Raw genomic sequence first — 23,239 nt, forward strand, 5'->3', positions numbered from 1 at the left:
CAAAACAATATAATTAATATGTCACCAATACTAATTAAAAATAAAGAATTTTCGACTCTCAAAATACAAGAAATTAACCTTCAAAGAGCCCACTCTTCTATTACAAACCTGGTCCAAATTTCAACCGAGCTCAATCCAGACATAATCCTCATAAAAGAACCTTACTGTGTCAATGGAAAAGTTAGCGGAATACCAAACTGTTGGAATTGTATTCAATATGAATCTTCAGATAAATCTTCAGTCAGATCAGCTATCATCATTAATAACAAATACTTATCTCCAGTAACAATCTTTACAAGTAAAGATATAGTTTCCATATTATTAAATAATAAAGAAAATCAACTTATCATCACCTCCTTCTATGCATCGCCATTAGAAAATTTAGAAAATAACATTACAAGCCTTTCTTCAATAATAAGGAAACATTCAAAATATCAACACGTAATAGGAGGCGACTTTAATGCCCACCATACAATATGGGGATATAATAATATTGATACAAGAGGTGAGCATGTCGAAGATTTTATAGCAGAACATAATTGAATTCTTCATAATAATGATAACAGCCTGCCTACGTATGAAACAATACTTGAACGTGGATGGCCTGACTTAACTATAACCTCATATCAAATAGCTAACAAAATTTTATCATGGGAAGTTTTAGATACCATATCGGTATCTGATAATAAAATAATCTCATTCAGAATAGATCTTAATTTTGAAATAACCTTAACTCATCAGTTTAAAATTAATTCAAGATCTATCAAAACTTTTAATCAGCTCATGAAACAAGATCTCTTCAAGATCCATCGGGAACTCAATAATTCATCTGATAAAATCACACTCAATAAATCAATGGAAAACCTTACAATATTCATACAGCACTGCTGTAAACAATCATTTATAACCCAGGAACCAAATAATAAACTTAACTTAAACTCGTGGACTAAAGAATTAAGGATACAGAGAAACAAAACGAGAGCATTCTATAGGAAAATGAAAAAAGCCTCCCTTCAAGAACTGAAAGATAAACTTTACATTATATACTCACAACAAAAAGCAATGTATAAAAAATTATACTATCAGCTAAAAATAAATGCTGGAGAGATTATTGTACCAAAAACACAGAAAGATATGGAAATATTTACAAGATCTGTATGAACAAAGTTTTTAAACCAACCCAAATCTCCATTACTTCAAACCTCAATCAATCTCAACATCAAGATCAAGATGCAACTTTAATAACTCTTTCTAATATCATGGAACAAGTTTTTCTACAAGACTCCTCTCAAGAAGATACTCCTGAACAATCGTACATCAGAAATAATAATACAGCTCCAGATACAATGGATGACTTTCCATTTACATTAAAGGAAATCTCTAATATAATAAAAAAAATTAGCAAGAAATACGGCACCAGGACCAGATGGAATACCTAACCAAATAGTCCAACTTATTCATTCTATTGATCGAACTATTTTCTTAGATTTCAGTAATAAGTGCCTACAATTAAGCACAAGGACCAGATGGAATACCTAACCAAATAGTCCAACTTATTCATTCTATTGATTGAACTATTTTCTTAGATCTCAGTAATAAGTGCCTACAATTAAGCGCATTTCCTACTCATTTCAAAACTGGTCAAGTCATTTTGTTTAGCAAACTAAGCGCAGATGCAAATACTCTAAAGTCATACAGACCAATCAACTTATTACCGGCAATAGGAAAAGTCTTAGAAAGAATAATAGCAAATCGCCTACGACATCATATAACAAAAATATAATTTATCAGCAATAATCAATTTGGATTCATCCCGAATAAATCGACAACGAATGCCATAGATTCAGCTTTAAACCAAATTCATATCAATAACTCCAATAATCTGCATTCTGCTTTTATTTGCCTGGATCTAACCAAAGCTTTTGACTCATTATGGTGGCCATCTGTACTTGAAGCATTAAGAAAAGCAAATTATCCAACTTACTTCAAGATTATCTATGTGAAAGAAAAAGTTTTATAATACACAACAATAAGATAATAGAATATGCCCAACAAAGAGGTTGTCCACAAGGTTCCTGCCTTAGTGCTGACCTTTGGAACCTTACGTTTAACTCAATAACATCTTTCAAGTGGCCAACCCATACACAAAGTGTTGCTTTTGCTGACGACGCAGCTTTTGTGATCAGTGGTAGAACAAGAAATATTCTGGAAAATAATGTAAATGAAACTCTTCATCTTTTTAAAACTGAATGCAACAAATTGAAACTGACAATAAGTGAAGAAAAATCAAAAGCTATAATTTTCCATAAAAAATCTCAAAAAATCACTCGACTACCAAAATTTTCAATAGAAAATAATTGAATAAAAATAGTTCCAAAACTTAAATTTCTAGGCATAATCATTGACAAAAACCTCAACTGGATTGAACATCTCAAATATATCAGAACTAAAACACAAAAAATAGCAAACAACTTACGTTATGTCCAAGGATTAAATTGGGGACTAAATCCTCATATTCAAAAAATATTGTTCAATACAATAATAACAAAAATAGTCTTATATGGTGCAGAAATTTGGGCGCAGCCTATGACTGTTCGGAAACAAAAACAACTGCAAGCCATACAACGTCCATTCCTTCTCCGGATCACAAAATGTTATAAAACAACATCAAATTCTGCCCTATGTGTACTTTCAGGAATAGCACCTCTTCATACTTTAGCACAAACTGAACATGCAAAAGCCACAGTTCTCAAATTAAAAAAATCCTGAATATTACATGATGAAATATTTAATCCAAACAATTTTGAAATTTCAATCAATCCCTACAGAAGACATCCTGCCTCTAATCCTAAAATATATAGCACAGTAAAACCTCCAACCAATCATATATCTCCACCAATAATATATACAGATGGATAGAAAATGGACTTAGGAGTTGGCTGTGCATGTATAATACAAATTGATCAAACCCAGAAAATAACTCTCCAAAATCGACTCTCCAAGGAAAATAGTATCTTCCAAGCAGAATTACACGCAGTTCGAATGGCAATAGAATACTCAATCGATAACAATTTACAAAAAATCAATATTTTCTCGGATAGTCAATCAGCAATACTAGCTCTACAAAATCTCAAACACACATCTGAAATAATTCAAGATATTTTTAACAAAATTATCCAATATCCTCAAATATCACCAAACATTTATTGGATAAAGGCTCACGTCGGAGTTCTTGGCAACGAAGAAGCCGATTCAGCAGCCAGATCAGCTACTACCAACAATAATATTCCTTGAAGAAAAATCTCCTGGCCGAAATCATACCTCAAGAAATATCTACATAAAATCAGCTTCCAAATGTGGGAAGAAGAATGGACAACAATAAATACAGGAAGACAATTACATCAAATAGCACCTCATGTAAATGATACATGTACAATGGTCAATGGTTATATAAACCGCTTTTTAACTGCACATGGGCCATTTCCCACATACATCTTCAGATTCAACATCTCAAACTCTGAGCTATGTGTATGTGGAAATAATGGTGATCCAATCCTTTTTATTACTCGATGTCCCTTAAGTCAACTCATATTAAATTGCCTAATTCAAATATCAGTGCCTTCCTTCATTTTGCAATTACCAACAAACATTTAAAAAATAAAGTAGAAAATACAATCAAATATCTATCTTCAATAGGCAAAAATTTATGTGAGCACTAATGCAATTAATGTCAAAATTCATTTTCGAAGCTGCAATTCATCTAAAACTTTTATTATCTAATTATCTTAAAAACAAACCCTTGCAATAATAATGATATAGTAAAAAAAAAGGGAAAAATAAGAGGAAGAAGATACAAATTCATATAATAAACTTTATCTCAAGGAACTATTATGAACTGTTATAAATTATGACTGTTAGCCTACTATTATTATACCTATTATAACTACTATAATTATATCTAATAGATATATCAATCAAAATATCGACATACTATTTTATACAGTTATATTATGTTATATTATGTGTTATATTATACTATGTACTATTTTGAATATTACTTTAAAAATAAACCGAAGTGTAGTGGGACTATACCTACATTACTTATAGTAAACATTGGGTGTCCCACTACATTTCCACCTGAACCTGAACCTGAACCTTCAATGTTTTTTTGCTGAGTGGGACCAAAAGTAAACTTTCAGTTTTCTGCATCGATAAATCTGTCTTGTTGCCTCCTGGCTGGATTGCTTGTTTTTGGGTAGAAATTCCAATTTTAATTGATTTTAATTGCTAATTTTTTTTATTATTTTTCTATCTGTGTTTGGAGTTCTATTTTTTCTCTACTTTTCGATTTTTAATAACGATATTTTGAGATTTTACGCATTTTTACCCTACCGCGAAGTGAGAAATGAATTAATTGAATGAGCAATATATCTCTAATGAAATTCGAGGAAATAATTTTAAATAAAATGCATTATATAAATTTATAAATTATAAAATTAGTATTATAAAATATTTAATATTCCGTACAAAAAAGTCATGTGGTGTCGGCATCAGATTTGTTTCAAGTAAAGTTTTGTAAATTTATTAATAATGAGTTTCAAGAAAATTAAAGAAAAATATCAAACAGTGAAGAAAATGATTAGGTTCGCCATGGAAATGAAAAAAAGAGATTATTGAAAAGTATGAATAAGGCATACTTGTCTGAGATTTGGCTATTGCACACCGTATGCTAAGTAGGATGCTGTTTTTTTTTTTTTTTTTTTTTTTTTTTTTTTTTTTTTTTTTTTTTTTTAAACAGGAGATGTGAAAAATATGTAATGCCTTCACCGGGACTTGAACTTGGAACCTCTTGAATACAAGGCAGGCGAGTTTGCTACCTTTACACCACGAAGGCACGCTGGAAGGAAGGAGAAAATACCTTATACGCGCCCCCTTTAAAGGGCGACTAGGATTAGGGGACCCAATCGCGAAATCTTAGTGTTTACAAGATCGTCCTCCACCTTTTAGTTCGGGCGCTACTGTAGAGTCATTAGGTTTTTTTTTTTTTTTTTTTTTTAAAGCGGGATATGTGAACAATATGTAATGCCAGGAGTCGAACCTACCTGGGACCTCTCGAACACACGTTGAGTGTAATATCGTTACATCACCAAGGGAAGCTGAAAGGAAAGAGAATATACCTGATAATGCATTGAAGACTACCAAAAAAAAAAAAAAATCGGAAACTTTCGAATATGTTCTAAAATTGCTTTTGATCTGGATAACAGAAACTACCTATTTCCAATATCATGTGCAGCGCTTCATTTATAAGAATATACGTATATATTACCCGCTTATAATAATAAAAAAGTATTTTTATAAGAAATTAACTAGTCTTATATTTTGTTAGAAAGGTTCGTTTGGTATATGTCGGCGGATCTGTAACGGATTAATGTCGTAGACTAAGATATCACTGTACCAAAATCATTATTTCATGGAATTATTTTTTAAATGTTTTCTTCCATACAATTGCCTCGTAACCGTAAGCCTTTAATCAGGAAAACATTTGTTACAGGATTTAATACGATACGTTACTTGCTTATAATGGCAGTATGGATTTCTTTTAGCTTAAATAAATGGATAAATAAATAAATATAATCAATATATAAAAATTAAATCAATGTATAAAAAATAAAATGCCCGAAAGTGTTCAGATTTTATCTTACAAAGCAACGTTCTTTTCACGGGGGATTCAAAACGGGATTTGAAAAGTGATGCAGACATTCAAAGCCATTCGACGAAAAATACCGTTAGTCATCGTAACGTCTCTGAGTTGCTTTGCCACCAACATAATTCCAATATTAAATGAAAGAAACCTCAATATTAAAATATCCGTGCTTGAAGATGCACGCGTGTTATTGTTAAAGGAACGCTTTGAAATCGTTCAGTTTTTTAATAAAAAATTCATTGAAGTTTTACAAAATATGAAATAAATAATAAAACAAATTTCAAATTTGGGCTTCCAGATACCCATATTCGAGTGGAGGGTTACGTTATTCAAAATTTGTCTAGGCACTGTTGTTTTTCCACAATGCGAGAAACATACATACATTCATGCAAATTCTTCATTATTTAATTCTTTAAATATAATGCAGGGCTCTAATATTTGGTGGTAACAATTTGAAACGTGATTCAAAATATAAGTGTTTATAGTGAACCAACGCAAAATGCGAAAACGAAATTAATAGCCTTTCTAGGCTAATAAAATAGGGAAGAGATTCGTTTCACGAAAAGCATCTGGAGCAACATAAAAAGACCGAGATAAAAATTTTCAGATGGCATTTAACAATTTTCTAAGAAACGTTATTCCGCGAAACCATGCATTCTTTCCTTCAGCACACTGATTTAATTAAACACATGGGAAAAGATCCTTTTGCCGGTTCATTCCAAAGAACGCTGCCATAAATGTATCTTACATAAAGTTTTCTAGACTAAAGAAAAGATCAGAATTTATTACCTGCTAAGTAAATCAATGAAGATTTATCTTTCGACTTGACACCCTATTCTTTAATAAAACTGATTTAAGAATTTGATGTAATAGAAATTTCTCATCTAGCCAGAGCAATACTTTTCTATCAAATACCTCTTCAATTCCCTCCTCCCCCCGGGGGGAAGGAAGAAATAAAATCATTATATATGTATAGTAGGTACTTCTACCTGAGCCTGCTATACACATATCTTTCATAAGGCTTCCCAAATTGGAGGAAAGATTGGAATTTATTATTTGATAAGTAAAAAAAATGAAGATTTAGTATTCGACTTGTCACTTCATTTCTTAATAAAACTTGACGTGACAGAAATATTGAGACATAAACGGGGAAAAGAATGTAATATTCTTACTGGTTCTTTCGAAAATGAGGAAATGTTTGATGGTGTTGCTTGGTTTTTGGTGATTTTTTGTAGTGTAAAACGCGGTTGCTTACCAAAGGAGTAAAACATAAGCTTCAGTGGTTGCTTTTCTTGAGGTTTACGAAAACAGATGAACTATGCATATCAGACTTTGTAAGAAGAAATATATAATGGATAAAGGTGATTAACTTTATTAATCATTGCATCAACTTTATTCATTGACTAGGATAAATTGCTGCATTATGTCAGTGAAATCTACTAGGCAATTAATTTAAGTCAGCAGGCATTGGGCTTCCTAGCAAATATCGTTTGTAACACAGGTAAATTCCTGTCTCATTCTAGTCTTTGACATCCGCATCCCATGGCGGGATTACTTGCATCGCATCGTCTCACGCACGTTATTTTCTGATTCTTAACCAACCTAAGAACTGGTTAGAACCAAATTTAATCAGTTCATAATATATATGGTTATTAAGACACAATAACACGCCGAATAAATACTAATTCAGAAGTCAAACAACAAAAATCAGCGTTATATTTGCAAAATTTTCACAGGACTAGTTTCGATGGTTTTACCGAACCACCATCTTCAGCTGCAAAACCGCAAATGAACAAGATAGGAAATAATGATTAGTTAAGATAAGAAAGCCTGGACAAGAATAAGCAAGTGGCGCCATCTGTTGGTGAAACCAGAACTAAAACATAATTTCTTTAAAGGCCGCGAAGGCAAATTTGGATTGGAATTAGGATCGTTAACTAGAACAGAAAGATTTTTATGAATGTGAAATGCCTCTAGAAAATCCAGTTTTCCAATGGAAGATGTTTTTTGAATAATTTTGGCAGCAGAAAAATTGAAAGTGTGGTTTTCGGACCAACAATGTTGAGCAACAGAAGACTTCTGTGTTTTCTTTCTTCTAACATATGCCTCATGTTCCTTGACGCGAAATTTTAAGGCTCTCTTAGTTTGGCCAATGTAAATTAAACCACAATGGCAAGGAATCCTATAAATACCCCAGGAATTCATATCCGGAATGGGGTCCTTGAGTATGGAACTCGGAATTTTATTGATGGGAGAATAAACAACCCGAAAGTTAAATTTCTGCAAAATATGTGCAACTTTATAGCTAATTGATGGAAAGAAGGGAATGACAACAGAATTTTTATAATCTCCTAAAATAAGAGTGTGGCTTTTAGTGCGTTGAGATGAGAATTTTTTAACTGCTTGATTAATAATGTTGGGTGAAAAGCCCCTGTCAATAGCTATTGCTTTTAAATAATTTAGTTCTTCATCAAGGGCTAGTTTGGAGGAGCAAACTTGAAGAGCACGGAAAACATAGGAATAAAATGAAGCTAACTTTTGTTTAGTCGGATGACATGATTTAAAGTGTGGTGGAAGGCAAACCGATGAAGGTTTACGGTAAACTGTAGTACTGAAGTTGGATGTGTTACGTGTGACCAGAATGTCGAGAAACGGAAGAGAATTGCAAGTCTCAAGTTCAAAAGTGAACTGAATAGCAGGATCAATAGAATTCATTGTTGAAAGAACTCTATTTAAATCATCTTTATTACCTTCAAACAGGGTAAAAGTATCGTCTACGTAGCGGAACCATGCCGGGAAGTTTAAAGTTTCAAACAATTTTGATTCATAATAATGCATGTAGATATCAGCCAGGATGGGACTGAGGGGGCTTCCCATGGCTAATCCCTCAGTTTGCTTGTAATATTTATTTTGGAAAACAAAATGTGTTTGTTTCAAACAGAGTTGAGTGAGAGAAATTAGCTCATCAATTTCGATGCAAGAGAAATGAAATTCGCGAAGTCTGGTTTCTAGACATCTTAATGCACCCTCCACTGGGACATTGGTGAATAATGATTTTACATCAAAAGAAACCATGAGTAAATTACTAGAAGAAATGTTTTTAACTTTTTTTACAAACTCTATTGAATTTTTTATGGTTATGCTTAAAATCTATGTAAATAATATGGCATGCTTAGTTTACTTCTAAAAGTCTTATTGCATTAAAAGAACTAATACAAATAATATGGGAAAGAGACAGATGAAAATAAAAAGTTGTGGGAGGAATGTTATTTATTTGTTGACATACTTCCCACGCCCCACTCAAAAAAAAGCAGATTTTTTTTGGTCTAAAAACCTTACTAAATTTCAGAAAACGCACTGTTTAAAAATCATATTACATTAATACTGTTTATCGAAGTAAACTAAGAATAACAGAGGCAGCTGTCATAATAAACTCCATAATAATATTCAATTCTTAAAATAATATTTCTTTTAAATAATAAAAATGTGAATAAGTATTATGTTTTGTTAAATACTATGTATATGTTATACAGCAACTATGCTTTGTACATTATTATCAATAAAATTAAAGAATGCAAATGAAACAAGGCAAGTCTAGTTAAGCCCTAACTGTGTGCTATAGATTTGGCTACGTCAAAAAGGAGTAAGAAAGAAAACAATAACACGAGGAAGATCAAGTTTGTTGCGTAAAAAGTCTTGAATGAAAGGATGAAACTTGCGACGGATTTAGAAGTCACATGGACAACAGTTAGATGCTTGGAGACATTAGAAATTAAATGAAGTACGAAACGAGCTTGCAATGTAATTTCGAAAACAATAAAACAAACGAAGGTTTGGTTTATTAGATTACGGCAAAGCACTCGAGGGCTATCTGCCTTAAGGGAGGGATGCCTTCGTGGAGAACGTTTTAAGGGAAACTGGCTCGTATACACGTTACACATGGGGAAAACCAAAAACAAACGAAGGAAAATCAGAATAAATATGTGAGCGAGTTTTGTATAGTTTCAACAATTTAAGAAAAATGAAATTAAAAGCAAAAGTATAAAGAAACAAGTAAAAGCAAAATTAATTAACAAGGGAAAAAAGCCTCATATTTAAGCAGTTTCAAGAGGAAAGGCTAATCTTGCTGAAAACCTTGGTTGGATTCAAAAAACAGTACAATGTCATATTTCATCATTTGTGTAGAAAACATTCAAAACATTCCGCTGGCATGGAAAATGTTTGTATCTTTAAGGGCAAATTTTGCAATTCGTTGGCAAATGGGATATTCAAATTTGCAACTGCAATAAGAACTGGTTAGAATTTTGAACACTACTTTAAAAAGCAATTGCATCTAAAGGTGAGAAATATCTCCGGCTCCTAAAAAGGAATCATGAAAAAACTACGAACTTGAATCATGCGGCACAGCGAACTGAAGCTAATGCTTTTAGGGAAGAGAAAAATTTTTCGCATTTAAAAATATGCAGACTTATGCATGTTAGAGTGACATTTATATTAACATTAACTTATCTGTTTGCAACGGAAGCCAGTCAGATGCATAAATGGATTTAGCAACGTTTAAAGAATGGTTTTATCAATAAGCTGTTTCTTCGTAGGAAACTTTATGAAATTATATATCCTCCATTGAAAACAGTTTTCCTACCCCACATTTCAGTACATTTTCATGACGAATATTCTTCAGTATATTCGGGGACGATAACGTTAGAAAACCTTTCAGGCGCAATGCTGTTTTATGTCGTCAAATTGTTGACGAGATCATTCTCGTATCACTAAAGGAAAACTACAGACATAAACGTCTTTTATCACTAGTCTTACCTACGGAAGAAGAGTGAGACATGGATATTATAATAAACTGATTTGCTTCTTTCAGAGCAGTGATGGATTGGCAAATTTTGGAATCCAATTCTGCGTATAAGTTTCTATCATTCATTTACTTACTGCAAAAATTTGTTTGTCAACTCGAAAATCAGTTCCGAGATGACACAGATAAAAGTATTTTTGCTTAGCAGTTCTAAGAGTATTCGTCTTTTCTATGTAAAAGGTATTTTTGATTATTAAAGAACACTTCAGGCTAAGAGAAAATTGCTGACAGAGATGTCGATGTGTGGACATGACAACATGAGAATTTTGAAATCCGTACAAAAACTGTCAGTCTTAGAAAAAAAAGAGAGAAGAAAAGAGAGTGGAAGACCATGCGAAAATTAAGAAGATAAAGCACAGCAGATGAATTGAAGGTAATCGTAAATACTCTACATTATTTCGAGGAGGAGAGGGTTTCTAGAACGGATATTTTAATTCTTTGCTAACATGATGAAACAGCGAGAAGGACGGGAAGTGAAAAATGAGCAAAATCTTTTCGAAACACTGTAAAATCAAATACAGTCTACTCTCAAATATTCGTGTTAATACCGGAAGGGCAGGTCACAGACAACTCAAAAACACGAATAATTCGCTTGATCAATTTTCATGCATACTGTGCACATTTATTTATTAAGAAAATAATTACTTTGTTTCCTGAGAAAGTTTAACTATCTGTCGGATTTCCTGCGTATTTTGCGTTATTGTTGTTGTTAATGCTCACTTGTCTGACCTACAGTCAGCCCAAGCTCATGGCAAGGAGAGCAAGATACGTCTGCCCTTAGCAACAGCCTTGAGCACCTTATAGGTAACAGTGCGATTTATCTCAGTTCCACCCCCAATTTTGATGGACAGCATCCCGTGGGATACGGGTCCGACGGTCACCCACCTCTCTTCCTCTACCATCAACCTCTCGAGAGGACTTTTGGCTCGTCTAATATTTAGAGTGCCCCCATGCCGCACGAACACTATACATTTACAAATATCCATGCCTTCTCCGGGATTCAAACCCAGGACCTTCGGCAGGCACGGTAGTAAGCGACGCTAACCACTATGCCGGTTGAGCAGCGCATATTTTTCGAAATACTATTATTTTATTCGAATCTCCTTCTTCGTCGACAAATTCCAATAGCTTTCCAGTAGAAATCATTGCTGTCTTGGAACTGATGTAGTAAATTACCAGTATCTTTTTCGCTTATACTTTTAGTATCACTCTTGTAACATTTAAAACGATATCCGCATCACTAAAGCATTGGAAGTCCGGTTCAGTCAAACCATTATCAAGCCATACCTCGATTTTTCGCTTGGCTAAAACTCAGATTTCTAAATTAAGAAAAATTCTCCGCTCTCAAATTTGCGCGTGTGTGTTTTTTACGCACTCTTGCGCATAGCAGTGAGTGTGCGTGCGTAGCCACGCACGGTTAATTCGCAAACTGAATAATAAGCACGCTGATAATCGAGAGTCCACTGTACCATCAGATATTTCTTCCAAGGCTCTAATAAGTTTTTTTGTATGTGTCTAATTTATCATAAGCTTTTTTGTGCACTAGAGGAATTATTTTTGCTGCATTATTTATCTTACTTTATTTCTTATACGTCAAATGTACTAAAGAGATGAATTATCTAATGTGAGAATATAATGCACTGCATATATTTTTAAAATATTAGTTTGAGACAATGTATTTTGAGACGCCCATCTTGGATAAATTAATTTCCACATTCGCTTTCTCTTCAGTCCTTTGCGTTGAGTTTGTGGCCTTTGACTCTACATTCACTCTGTCTGTGAAGCTTACTCTGCTGATGTGTTATTCTAAATTATAAATTCGGTTCATATCTAGAAATTCATATTTAACCAATATTAGTACTGCTTTCAGGTTCTCCCATGGTTTCAAGATGATCACTCTTCCTCCTGGTTTCTTCTTAGTAAATTTATGTTTTTCCAAATTTTTCAAAACACTTAATATGCTTACATTTTCATTTATTCTTTTCATAGGAAGATTATGCGTAAAATATACGGGAATTTTTACCAGAATCTTCCTTTTGATCTCTCTTTTTCTGCAAATTACTGAAAAACATTTACCTTTTCTGCAAGAACATATATTTCATATGCGCCATGATTATTGAAGAGAAACACAAATCTGTTTCTATTCTTCTTATTTTTTAAATATATACGAGATTTTGTTTCTTTTACGGTATAAATACTGGCCTTCTTAGTAGCATAAAATTAGACCAGAACTCTAAAAGACAATTGAACTATCACTACGTCTCGTAAGTACCACAGAGATAGAGAAAGGGTGTAAAGGGCTCTTTGTTTAACTTGAATAAGGTTTCAAAGGCAAAACCAACTCGTGCTTACAGAAGCCAATAGTTTTGGCTTCAATTAAAGATAATCATGGAAGCTAAAACTAATGAAGTTACGTATAGACTAATGGCGTCACAATTTAATTAGCACGCGAGCTGGCTCTGATTGAAGTCGGCGTAAACAAGCCTATCGACAAGAAAAACTCAACGCCGCAGAATACTGATCGCTAGAGAATCTGACTGAAAAACGTGGTCTTCAAGCAGGTAGAACACGCTCTGTAAATGTATGTTTCCTTTAAATACTTTCTATTTTCTTTCTCATTTGAATATCACGTGAGCTAGAAATTTATATTACACAGGGATAAACGACACTGATGGAACACAAGGATGTTAACATAAAATAATTGGTTAGAAACGTAAATGACGCTTTGCAACATAATGTAGCATATATACGAATCAAGGAAATGTAAATTTTTGTTGCAAATAGTGCAATGAAGGAGCAATATTTATGACTCAATAGCATAAAGACGTTTGGGTCATGTTGACGTTGAGAAGCTGGTAGCATAGTTCCTGAAAAGGGATGAACAGCAAGTAATCAAGAAAAGAAAGAAGTAATGGAAATACAATGTTTGAGAAAAAAAAATGACAATGCAGTTTCAGCGTCTTCCTAAGTTCAGGGCGAATCATCATTTGAACTCGAAGTATAAATGGTTTGTGTTCCATTAACCAGAAGAGGAATAGCAGTAACTTCCGTCTATGAGTCCAGACGGAGATTATGATGAAAGCAGAAAAGGCTATTAGGAAGAGAGAGGCTCACTTGATCTTCAGAATTACATCCACTGTATATCTCAATTTCATCCCTCCAAGATAGTGAATATCCAATAATCTGATCTGCTTTTGCTAAATGTTTGAAAAATTTCAGAAAATCTGATGTCCTAATTTCATTTTTTGTAACAAATCTTAACTTTCTTACAATAATCGGAAATTGGATAATTTTATTAATACATTACCTTAACGTGAACGTTTTAGCATAATTAATAGTTCAAAACAGTGGAATACATGACAGCTTTATTGTAGATTCAACGTGTTTCGACTTCGACTTCAGCTTTCTGACCTTTAAAAAAAAGTAGTCTTATCGAATTCAGCATTAGCTTATTCAGTCAAGTCCACAAAAATTGAACTTGATTTTTTTTCTTAATCACCATTGGCCTATTCTAAGAAGTAATATTACATTTAGGATATAGTTTAAATGTTTAAAATATTAAAGACTGTTTAAAACTTTTACGACTGTTGACAACGTTTCATTTCTTTCCTAGGTTTACAAAAAGCAAGGAAACCCTTATAGTCATATGTGTGTACTAAAAATATTGGAAGTACGTAAGTTTCAGTAGACATGATGCAGACATTTGGCGCCCAAAGAAAATAATACCATTTTACATGTTTTAATCTTCGCTTTCAGAAGAAACAGAAATTTAGTTTGAAAATTCCTCTGAAGTAGTTCAGAACAGGGAACTACAGTCCAGAAAATAAATCAAGAAGTTTTTCTTTGTTATCACCTTGCTTTTCTTCCAAATGTTTCATTTTAATCACAGACAGGTGAAATCTCTGACCTTCATTGTTGATTTATATCTTAATAGACAGGTGAAAGATATAAAGGAAGTCAGGTGAGCAGTGGCAAAGCAAACAATAAGATTTCTGAGAAATTTTTTTTTTATCATCTCTTTGTTTTCTTTCAAAATATTTCATTTTCGTCATAGGAATGTGAAAATATTTTAAATCTGTCCTGATTACGTTTTAAACCGTTGAACGTAAACTCTCGGATCACATGTTTGATAAACGTTCTTAGAACATCTTAAACTGTGACATTCGGCATTCCATAGCAAGATCATATTTTTGAGGCCCAGTTGGAAGAAAAGTTAATAGTCTGTGTGAGGATTGCTTCAAAGCCAATCGACCGAATGTAAACATTCTAAGTCCTTCCACATAATCTTAGAACTAAACAGAGAATAGGTGGTATTCTTGAGTTTGCAGTTCGAAGTCGCTGATATCCGATTCTTTCCACAGCATATGTGCATTTTTCTTAATACCTCTTGCTTCGTGTTCAGTACCGAAGTGATATTTAGCAGTTTTCTGAAAGTATTACATATTTTGGTTGTAATTTTATTATCGTCATTGGTTTATCGGATGATGTTGAGGGAGATACTGCTGGCATGCGATCCTTTTCAGTTTGAGTCCTATTATAAAGTTATTCATTTGTGACATTCTGTAATAAGGTATTTCTCCCACCCTTTTAGCATGCCTTCGTGGTGTAATGATCCGCACAATCGGCGCGTATCCGAGAGGTCCGAGGTTCGAGTCCCGACGACGGCATTGTTCATTTTTCATGTATCCTGCTTCAAAAAAGTCCTAATGACTCTATAGTGACACCCAACGTAAAAAGGGTGATAGGTGATGATTCTCCACTCCACGATTTGGTGATTGGTTCCTCTGATCCCCAGTCACTCCTTAAAAGGGGGAGTATATAAGGTATTTCTTCCGCCTTCTTAGCATACCTTCGTGGTGTAATGGCCAGTACACGCGGCGCGTATTTGAGAGGTCCGAGGTTCGAGTCCCGGCAAGGTCATTGCTCATTTGTTATGACTCCTGCTTCAAAAAGTTTCTAATGACTCTACACTTTCTTCAAATGAATTAATTTTAAATCTATGATTCTTCAAGATGATTCCAAATAAACAATCTATATTCTGATTTCAGAAAATGCTATATATGAGCGCTATGTTATTGTTATCTGTTTCTTGGATATTTCGGGAAGACATTCAAATATTTCTCCCGGAACTAGAGTTCAGAAACGGTACGTATAAAAAAAATAATTTGTAAATCTGCTGTTTGAGTTATTTTCTGGTAAAGGTAACTGAGTTAAACTGCAAATGTTATGAAACTGTACTTGATATTAGATGGATGTTTTATTAAAAAGTATGTCAAAAAATTTAAGGTTAAAGTTTAAGATAAAGTGTGTTTAATATATCAGCTTTCCTCATTTTCCCCTTTTCTTTCTTTTTTTTTTTTTTTAAATTTATTTATTTATTTTTTTTTTTTCGAATGGAAACGCGTTGTTGGAAAACACTTATGTTTGGCATATTTCCTAGAAAATGCTTCAGGACAAGAGGCATCAATAAGCTAAAGCAAAACGATATTGCTTGAAGTTCCTTTAAAGTTCTTAAAGCGGCTTATCGGGAAAGCCTTTTCAATTCTTAAAACGGCTTAAAAATTAGTATGTGGAGTTCTAGCTGAAGCCGGAGGCAATTTAAAACTCCAAATTGTTAGAACTAAGACCAATTTCAAACAGCGTCTGTTTGTATTCTAAAGTAGTGATACTGATAGGCTAAACAACTCGGGTTTGAAATGATTAAAATCATTCTTTAGCTCTCTTCATGTACTCAGGTTATAAATTTTAGTATAGAATTTGATTAAACGTCCATTTTTTCTAGTATAGATAAATTAATGACAAATTTAATAACTTAAATTAAATTGATTACCCTTGTTGAAATGGTCTGGTACGTTTGCTCGACAACTCGGTTGCCCTGCCTAGTCTGTTCGGCAACTTGGTTGCCAGTCAATTGCAATGTGAATATATTAAGCGGTAACCTTCTCTTCTGCGTTTTTAAGGACTATGGTCGGGTCCTTTCAGAATTTTAGTTCGCCCTAGGGAGAATTAAAAGTTATTTTTTTCTCTTTTTCGAATGGATGTGTGTATGTTAGATATCTCCACCGAGGGTTTCGTCATTTTTACTGGTTTATAATGCGATATTCTGTGCAACAACACGCAAGAAATCTATAGTTGTTCGGTTTGTTCTATCATTAAAGGCATAGGTGATGCTTTTTCTTGTCCAACGTATTCCTCGCGAGTTGGTGAAAGACTTCTCACAAGAAACTCTGTCCTACGAGTTCGACAATATTTCCAATTGGGATTCATCAAAACTTAATGTATAAGGATATTACTAACTAGGTGTATTGAAAGAAACAGACGACGAATGAACTGAAGAAACCGAAAAAATGTCGAGGAAGTGAATCAAGCAATTAATATAAATATTGCATAATACGAGTATTAATATAATGTCCAAGGTGTTATATAAATGTAATAAGTACTGAAAAGCTTATTCAATGCATCATTTGGCTTGTAAATATTTGTGTATATTACCAATATCTTAAGTAGCTTGTGAAAGATCATTTTCAAAATTAAAATAATGATAAATAGATTGCGCAGTGCAATTGCATAGTCAAATTTAGACGCATTTATGTTGATGAAATGTGAAACAGGTTTATTCAACCAAATAAAACATGACGATATAGTTAATAATTTTGCCAGATCATGGGAAAGTTTTTCTAAATTACTATTACATTAAAGAAGTTTCCTTCCATATTGAATTCTTTAACAGTATTTTTGCAAACTTTTATGTTGATATTTATAAATATTTAAATAGTTTTAATATATTTGATTAGATTTTCTTATTTATTATACGTTGTATTTATTTTAAAATTAGGATACAAATATGTAATATTAATAAATAAAACTTTTTTCAAGTTAAAAATTTAAATATTTTGTGTGACTGAAGAATCCCATGTATCGCATTAATATCTATGGTCATGTTTAAATAAAATATTTTGTATAGTTGAAAATTATGTCCATTTTCCCATAAAATGTAGCAATAGCCTCTCATAAACGGCATTTTTAGGAATGCCTCTAATTTGGTAATAAATGCAGTTTTTGGCACATCCTCAGGTTTTGCACAAATCTGAAACTATCCGGACGTAAGATCTAGGGCGGTCATAATTTTCGTAGATTTAATTGTCCTAATTATCTTTTTAATTTTTGTTAAAACTAAATCAGAAATTTTGCCATACTGTTTAATTTTCTGTAGTCGACAGCAAATCGGCAGGTCTTAAAATCGATGGAATAAAGATTATTATATTTCCTGCATATAGGCATAGCGTACAGGATATTCGTAGGGATTATCACTTTGTTTATTAATATCCAAAATGTACTTTTTTATGATCTCTTCTTCAACTTACCTACGTGGGGGGTATATACTGTTTGCATAGAGCGGTTAACCACTTGCGTTAACCCTGGAAATTAACAAACAAGTCTAAAGAGTTTCATACCACTTGCTCCAACTTCATCTTTTCTTCTGCAGCTAAATCTTTCTTCCCCCAAACTAAAGGCTCTAGCCTTCTATTTCAGTTTTTTCCTGTCCAACTGTACGAAGTCTTCCTGCAAATCAATTCACGCGCCAGCTGTTTTCAAGAAATTCACCTTTAGATTCACTCTTGTTTGCAAGTTTCTCACTACGAACACAACTACCTTATGCTACTCACTCTTACATTTCAAATTCCAAGTCACTCGCTCTGTGCATTCAAAGTGTTTTTCTTGCTCTGTTATCGCCTTTTTTACTTCCTTGTACGAAGTACAAATGAAGTATTGTAATCGCGAAAAGTTTCAGGCAGCATATTTCAACGAAAATATCCATTTTGACCGCTATCGAATGCAATTTAACGATGTTTTTGCGCGATATCTGTACGTAAGAACAGAATAAAAGACTCGTTTCCTGCTTTAAAAATCATTCTGAAGAGAATTTTTCGTGGCGTCTGTACGAACGTATGTACGTACGTGCGTACGTACGTACGTATCTCGCACAACCCAAAAACGAGTAGCCTCAGAACGTTGAAATTTTGTACATAGGACTGCTATAACATGTAGATGTGCACCTCGAATTTTGGTTGCAATCGGCCGCACAAAACGTATATAAATATATTTATATATGTATCCATTCTCTTACCCGGCTCAGTGATCTCAGTTTCTTTACTCTTATATGTTTGTAAATTGTACATTTTTTGCTTTAAAAATGATTGAATTATGTTGTTTTTATCTTCCGGTTAAGGGTTTTATGCCTTTAGTAAATCTGTATGCAATATTTTTAGAATTATCAACAATTTTAAAGTTAAGTGCCGCTAAGCCTTTTTTTTTATGGCGGTCATTGATTGTTTGCATTAGAAACAGCAGTCTAGTGGATTTGTTGCCAATCTAGAGAAACTTAGCTTAAAAACAACAAAGATAACACCTGCATTTATAATTGCCAATTAAATCATGCTTAATCCTCTCTGGAATTTTTTCGAGGAAATAAGTGTTTAAGATTTACTTCGTAATATTTAATATGGATATTTTGAGTTTTTATGTATTTTTGCCTTCTCGCGAAGTGAGAACTGAATTAATTGAATGAGAAATACTCAATCGTCTGCGAAAAACTGCTTCTTTTTTGCTTTGTTTGCTTAATTTCTGTTATACATCATTCTAGCTTTATTATAGTATTTGAATAGAACATGTGGCAACGATTAGATAATTCTACTCTTTAAATGATATAAATTTTGTGCATTATGAGTTATAATATGAACGAAATAGAATACTGTTAAGTGAATCTAGCGCCAGAGTGTCGCTGTGGTATACAAACACTAGAGTGAATTTTAAAGAATGCATTTATTCTATTGTGGTTTATGCGCTGTCGGCGAAGTAGATTTAATTCAATCCAATAAGCTTAAATGAAATCCAAGAAAAAATGCGTATAACTTAATACAAGGAAGTCATGTGGCTTACACATCATCAGATTTTTTCTGTATCATTAAACAACCTGTATTTGCTCAATTTTTTTAACAAACATTTTCTCTAAACGCTGCACTGCGCCCTTGTGTCCAATGAAGGGTATGACAGGATTCCATTCAAAATAACTAGGATATTTGGAGAAGAAAGGTTTTAATTATTACCACATTTAATTGAATCTGAGAAAATTTTCTTAATTTTGATGTGGCTGACCTTTCCGACACATAACAACTCTCCCTAGCTTAAAGTTTTCTGCTGATAAAGACCCGAATATCTTCTATCGAAAATGCTTTAAGATTTATCTTGACGATTACCATGGAATTATGAATTAATTAATGGGGGAAAATATCTGCCGACCTCCAAAGTACTTTCTCTTGGACAATTTATTACCTGTTTGGGTACATGTGGTAATGATTATTTCGTTGGTTGTGGTGGCAAACGTATATGTCACATGTTATGATAAACAGGAATATAGTGGCAACTTACCCCAGGACAAGATCCAGGTCTATAGCCCGCCGTGACGAGGAAGTGACAAACACATGTAAACAGATTTAATTCTTGCTTTATTGGATACTAAAAATACTGAAGAGATATTCTTTTTTTTTAATCCGGTGTGTCACATGACGATATGAGGCCTCCTCACTCAGAACAAAAAATAGATCAATTCTTCCAGACAGCCCTTCGAAGACTTGGTGTATTTCAGCTCAAACACATGCAGGTACTCTTCATCGGAATGCCGGGCGAAAATGCCAAGCCCGGGAAAAAAAGGAGATTAGCTTAAATTTTGCAGCTACAACATCAAAGAGAAATAAACTCGCTTCCTTCATACACGCTGGGAGACCAAAGAAAGCTTGCACGATAAACTCCCAAAAGTTTGCATTTTACCCTACTCTTACTGTCTTTCTCTATGCAGCATCTCCATCTCGCACCTTCACAATCTCCTCCTTCTCCTCCCTCCTCGTGGACAAAAAATACCGCCTTATATAAAGTTCCACACTTAAGTTTTGCCGCCAATGAAAAAAAATCCAGCGTCAGAAGGCAACCAATCGCAAAATACCTTCAGCTACCCAGGCAAACAGAAGTGAAGACGCTAGTTGTCTGACGCAATACTTTCCTCCGCTTACAACAGTTGTCTGATGAAATCTGTTCCTCACCTTACAACACAAGTTGGCGAAAAAAAGAAACTGTCGCCAATGGAATCTGATGCAAATATCTAAATATTGCCATAACGTAGTAAATAATTAATTCAATGTGACCTCGTCACAGTACACATGTTTTAAAGTGTCTGCTAAATCTTTCATCAGCCTCCCGCCTACACATGCTACCCGAACCGCTCCGGCTTTCAAATTTTCAAGATGACTTAATTGTTCTTATGTACACAGTTTCTCAACTCTACAAAGTCTTGAAAATGCGGTACAACCTGGGTAGTGTTATTTGATAACTTCCTAATTGGTTTTCTTACAAAACTGTTTTACCACTTGGATATTTTTTGACTCATCTGCATTCGTCTCATGTTTACAATACATTTATCATTTTCGTTCAGAGGTATTTTCAACCATGGAGAACAATAAAAAAAGGTAGTTTTAATTGCATCAAATTTATAATTCTCGTTACCTGATTCACCTAGTGAATACTCTTCAGTTCCCTTGTACTCAAACATCACTGGCCTCGCAGTGTGGCGCTTCTTATAACAACCTTCTGAAAATCCGTAACCGCGTATAATACAAAGAGGGTACTTAAGTTTGCGTTGAAAGTTAAAATCAAGCTTTAGCCATCAGAACTAAAAGGTGGTTTCATCGGTGCAAGCACTTTGTCCCAAATTCTTCTTTTTAGTTGGTATTACAGAAACTTAATCGTGAGGGAGGGGAGGCAAGCTAAAATTTGGGCCGTCGTCGAACATGGTTCTTGAGAGATTTAAGTTCAAGAGTACTTAAAAGTCAAATATAAGGTCCTAATTGTACAAAAGCCATAATAAAAGCCATTCAGACCATAATAGTGTAACAGGTGCGTTTATGGCTCCAGTTAAATTATGATTGCAAAGACCTACGAAGGTGAAAGTAACTTTTTATTTAACTTCTTAAATTTAACAGAAAGTACCACTTGTGTCTTCAAACAAGTCTCTGCTATTTGCTGGTATTTAAAATAACAAAAGTTGAAATTCAAATTCAAGTAACATAATTGGAGACTACATAAAATGAACTTGCTTAAGTTGGCTCGTATATTTTAACGGCATGTTTTAATGTTACTTAGCGAATATGGCAGAGTCGACGATAGGACTTAAGGCCACCAAACGTTCTAACACCAAATTGTTCAAAACCCTCAACTTAAATTATCACATAATTAATCTGCATTCTGATAAGGACTATGGAAAGAAGAAATTACCTTAAATCTTTAAATCATTTAATTGTTTAGTTATCACTGAATCCTTACAAACTGGTATCATTAGAAAGGTACTTTGCTTGATTATTGATGAATACTACTTATAGTTCATAAATGAATATTATTGCTTAATGATTAAAAACTGAAAATGAGGTATATGTGCAGGAAATAAAATTCTTCATGACGGTAGTGGACACCAACGTAAAAAAAAATATTATACATTTATTTAAGTTCCAAGACGTACAATAAATTTAAAAGTACCATTTATGTTCATATAAGTGTGAAATATTCCCAAAATGCTTTGTTACTTTAGAACATTGTCTCCAAAAATAATGTATTGTCATAGTATTAATACAGATGTTTTTATATCGTTCTTATTGTTAATAATAACTGAATGCATAACAGTTGAAATACCTCTCGAAGACAATGTTTGGTCTTTAAGTACAGTAAATTGGAATTTCTTTGTTTTGATATATAATAGCTAATATCTGTAAAAATGAGCATTCAATGCCTAATCTGTTTCCTTCTTCTGTACAAAAGAGAAAATGTCCATAAATTAAAATTATTAAATTAAAATTATTAAATCATTAGAAGTAAAATGTAGACCAGGGCATTTATAGTTACACAAGCTTGCAATTGCCGCAAACTTTCGATTCCCTTGTGGTACATGCTTTTTAAACCGAGCACGAAATTCTCGCTTCATTGTAAATTTAGATGTTGACACTTAAAAACAGAATACACCAAAAGATTTCTTCTGCTATGGCATGACGTTTCACCGTGGCCATTTAGAAAATACGAAAAATGAATTTCTTGCTGGTAACGCATGCGAAATTAGAACTTTTTCTTCAGAGATGATGTGGTTTGTATCGGCAAAAGATAAGAAATAAATCTGATATTAAATTTGGAACCTACAGCTTTCTTTTAAGTATGCCTTGTATGTGTGATAATTTAAAAAGATAGGAACAAAAATTTTTTCGTAGTTTTTTAAGCACTCTTTTGCCAAACATTTCAGGAAAAAAGGAACAATTAGAGCTATATACGTAGGTCAATCAGAAAGTTTGTTGCACTACTGCATAAATATGTTCCATCTATCACACTGCGTGGCAACACTTCAGACATATACTTTTATCCCGTGACGTCACGGCTTCGTCGAGGAAAGTTTAATTTTTCTGATAATCAGTCGCAAACATGTCTCGACAGCTGCAAATAGCGTCCACATTGGAAATGCGTGCAGTGATTCGTTTTTTGTGGGCAAAAAGGTACAACTGCACTGAAATTTATGGGAAGTTACATGAAGTGTATGGTGAAAATGCAATGTCACGTCAAGCTATCGCGAAATGGTGCAACATGTT

The sequence above is a fragment of the Stegodyphus dumicola genome, chromosome 9, assembly GCF_044657685.1.
Source record: "Stegodyphus dumicola isolate Sdum_Otavi_A_Nest chromosome 9, ASM4465768v1".
Classification (NCBI taxonomy): Eukaryota; Metazoa; Arthropoda; class Arachnida; order Araneae; family Eresidae; genus Stegodyphus; species Stegodyphus dumicola.